The sequence below is a fragment of the Mustela nigripes genome, chromosome 13 (genome assembly GCF_022355385.1).
Source record: "Mustela nigripes isolate SB6536 chromosome 13, MUSNIG.SB6536, whole genome shotgun sequence".
In the NCBI taxonomy this organism is placed as follows: Eukaryota; Metazoa; Chordata; class Mammalia; order Carnivora; family Mustelidae; genus Mustela; species Mustela nigripes.
In genome coordinates, this window is record NC_081569.1 from 106,907,418 (window position 1) to 106,911,393 (window position 3,976).

The following is a 3,976-nucleotide window of genomic DNA, read 5'->3' on the forward strand; positions in this document are numbered from 1 at the left end:
GGAAGATACAAAGCAATTTCAGTTAACTACTACTAAAAGCACTGGAGGTGCAAAAGACTGGAAAGAATTCTCTGCTCCTTGCTGTGGTGTTTTGGATTCTCCTGTCACTACCTTACTGAGAAACAATGGAGGTCAGTCCTGTGCAGAGCTGCAGGGGGGAGTATGGAAGAAAAATGGGAATGAGCTAGGTGACAATAGGTCTTCAGCAGCATTGGCTTTAGGTATGAGATGGCCATGTTGAAAGGTGGTGGATAAATCAGCCAGGATGGGATTGGACTTGAGTTGTGTGGTTGGTGTTTGTTTGTAGGGTGTCTGTTGAGGTGATTATGGGACACCCTTCTCTGCCATCCCCCTGTCCCTGAGGGGATGAAACTCACTGGTTTGGGGATGGCCTCACTGAGGACTATGGTACACATACTGTCTTTCCCTTATACATGGCGACAGTATCTGTTTTAAACTTTAGGAGTCCTTCACTTAGGTATCAGGACAAAATAGCTAAGCACTTAAAAATTTTCAAAAAGTTACCAGATTGTGAAATGAAATAAAGTAGATGTCTGTTGCCATGAGAGGGCAAAGCCATATGTCCTAACGTCCATACGCTGGGGAGGGAGGGCTGACCTCTTAGGAAAACTGGAGGTACCCAAGAAAGATGTGCTTAGATGCTCTTCTCTGCTGGATAGCATCAATAAACTGAACAAACATACGTTGAATTCTGTTATCCAGATCACTGATTTAAATGTTTAAATACCTTGCCCCAACACCCCTTGAACCTGTAGTTGTCATGTGTGCTGATCAATATTGACTTGTTAATATTCAACCGGGAGAGGGTATATCCTTGGAGGGTTGCAGGCATCCCTGGCCTTTCTCTCATAATAGTAAATCTGAACTTGTGGCTGTGTTTAAAATTTTAGTTTTCTTTCTGTAGGAAAAAGTACCATGAGGATGGCTTGCATTGCATCAAATTCTAAACCAAAGTTTGGGACTCTACAGGGACCAGGATCCTAGATGATACCTTACCCAGTGTTTTCCAAACTGGCCATGTAGCAAAATCATTAGGGGGGAGGGCAGTGTTTAAAAATACACATTCCTAATCTCACAAAACAAACTGAGGTTTGCTGGGGGGTGGGGGTAGGGAGAGGGTGGTGGGGTTATAGACATTGGGGAGGGTATGTGTTATGGTGAGTGCTGTGAACTCTGTAAACCTGGCGATTCACAGACCTGTACCCCAGGGGCTAATAATACATTGTATGTTTATAAAAAAATTTTTTTAAATTACTAAAAAAAAAAAAAATACACATTCGATCTGCCTTTTGCCACTAAGTTACAATCTCCAGGGGCTGGTGCCCAGGAAGCTTACCCAGAGCAATCTGATCATCGCCCATCGCTGGGAGCCACCAACCTACTCCAGCCTCAGAATCCATCTGGGGAATTCTCTTTGATCTTAGTAAGAATTTCTGCGATGCAAGGAACGGAAACCCAAGCCAGCTTTAGTAAAGGGGCGGCTATTGTTTAAAGATGAGGAATCTCGCACAAGGAAGGAACTGATGGAAATTGATTTGGCTCTCCCATGAGTAGAAGGTCATTAGGCAGCTCCCTTCTCTCTGTTTGTCCTGTGTGTCATGGCTTCTCTCTGCATTTTGGCAGGCCACCCTCTTCAGCACGGCTTTTAGTTTTGGTCCTCCCAGTCTTGGGCTTTGCATGGCTTTGGGTTGCCACAGTTCTGACTCAGGTGCCAGTGCTGGATCACCTTACCGCCCTTGCTCACTCCACCATACATGTTCTTCAGTTCATGAGAGACTCCAGGCTGGGTCAGGGGTCTGGCCTTGGTTCAATCTATTGTGACGGGTGGGGAGAGGTCCCATGACACACAAAATGGTTGCCTATATCCACCTCCTCAGTAAAAGTGGAAGGGACTCTTCCAAAGGAGGGGAAATACAGTCTGGCTAAGCACTCAAGGGAGGTACACTAAATGTTACAGCTCTTTTAGAATTTGTCTAGTAGGTTTTCCAGTCTTCACCAGAAGACTCCCCCATGGAAAACAAAACAAACAAACAAAAAGTCCACTATATATTTGTAACATCCCCATGAGGGAATCATTTGGGAATGATTGGGATATCATTGGGAATGAAACTTATTTCAGGAAGTGAACACTTCCTGAAACAAGGAACTCACCATTCTCTGAGGTCCGTTCCTTTTCCAGTTCTAAGTACTCAATGGCTTCTTTGGTAATGACCATCATATATTCTAAGTTCATTCTCTGCAGTAATACAGAATAAACTTATTCCTCGGTCTCTAAGAATCTGAAGATGGCTATTGTGTTCATCTCAAGATTTTTATTTCCACACCGTATACGCTTAGTTCCTTGTCATGGTCCTTTCTGGATCTAGACGCTCATCATGCTGGGTTCCTTCCTTCGCAAATGGCTTGAGTTAGTGGTTGTTCTCATTGAAGAATTTGCTGACTTAAAAATCGTAGTTTTTCTTAAAGGATTGAGAGTGGCTTTAAAATATGCAATAGAACCACCCCCAAAATACTTCAAACCAAAAGTATGAGGGCAAAAGGGATACATTTTGTAAAATAAGCAGGCTCTGGAGGAGAAATTGGTTCATGAAGCCCATGAGAGCCTGTGGCTTGCTCAGGGTGGGCTGCAGGAGTGCTTCTTCAGCTTTCTAGTGGCCAGCCTAAAGGGAGAGTGAGGAATCACTGCATTCATGAGAGAAAAAAACAAGCCACTGGCCCAGAAGAATTTAAATGATTTCTGGTGCAAAGAACAGGAAACGTATTTCTCCTTGGGGTTCTCTGAGAGAAGATGTCATAAAACCAGGTAAACAATATCTTTAACAATATCCTTGAAGTAAATATTGTAGTCATTTCCTAGGACTCTTTATGACAATATCTGCCAAGAGGAGACACAATGGTGTTTGGAGAAAGCACAATTCAGTGAAGCCTCTGGAGTGAGGCTCTATGATCCAGACTGGGTGCCACTTTGTGGATCTTTGCCCCAGTGTCTGTGGATGGGTATTAAGAGGATCTAGCAATGGTTTTCAAGCTGTGCTCTGAGGATCCCATCAGAGGTGGGACTTCAAGCTTCCGATCCCTCCCTTGTATCCCATTCTCTGACTAGGATTCTAGAAAAACATGGTTTGAATAATGTGTCTAGGGCTAAAAAGGAAATTTGAAAACCACTGATATAAAAGAATGGGTCACTGCTATCCCTCAGATAATCTATCATAGATAATGCTCATTTCCCAAAGTTTTCAATAGTCAAGGAGCAGTAGTGATTTCCAAGATTAAACACCCTGATAAGTTCCTAAGGCATAGAACCTCTGTGTTGCCAGCTGAACTCAGAGCCATATGTTTTCATAATCAAGCAAGCTAGGGAGTGCTTGGCAACTTCTTATTAAATCTGAGGTGCCTAACAAGGACATATGGTGGACAGAAGGTCACTGCTCCTTCACTTGGAGGTGGGCTAGGAAAGGACCGTCTGTTAGTGCTCAGATTCTCCTTAGGAACTAATTTGGTGTTTGCTCTAACAAGATGATACAGTACAACCTCAATGATTTTAGCCTGAAAAATAGTTAAATCTTATAACCACATATTCATTTTATCCATAAGCAAATCACAGTAACTCACTCATAGAACATCTTGCTTTTTATACTGAAAAGTGTATACATAAGTTTAAAAATGTAGTATATATAAAACTATATAAAAGATGATGATTTTGGATTCAGAACATCTAGTTTTTCTTTGTGATAATAACAGATAGTATCAGCTGTGTATTAAGGCCATTCTGGTTTTGATACTAAGGAAAACAAGGCATTGATGTGTCAGAGAAAGCCCACTTCTCTATTCCTTGTAATTGGAAAAGGTGCCATTTCTGATCCATCAAGGGACTGTAATTCCTGACCTTGAAACACGGTGGCATGAAGTGCAAGTTCCTTAAAACCTTGTGACTAAGGGTGGGAATGGGCCTTGA

At 42.4% G+C, this 3,976-nt stretch overlaps 1 non-coding gene across 1 annotated transcript; it reads left to right on the forward strand.

Annotated features, from left to right (window-relative positions):
- Positions 1–1,967: 1,967 nt before the first annotated feature.
- On the forward strand, positions 1,968–2,029 carry LOC132000461 (U7 small nuclear RNA). Its single transcript, XR_009399321.1, has one exon. It is a non-coding gene; the product is annotated as a U7 small nuclear RNA (small nuclear RNA).
- Positions 2,030–3,976: the final 1,947 nt, after the last annotated feature.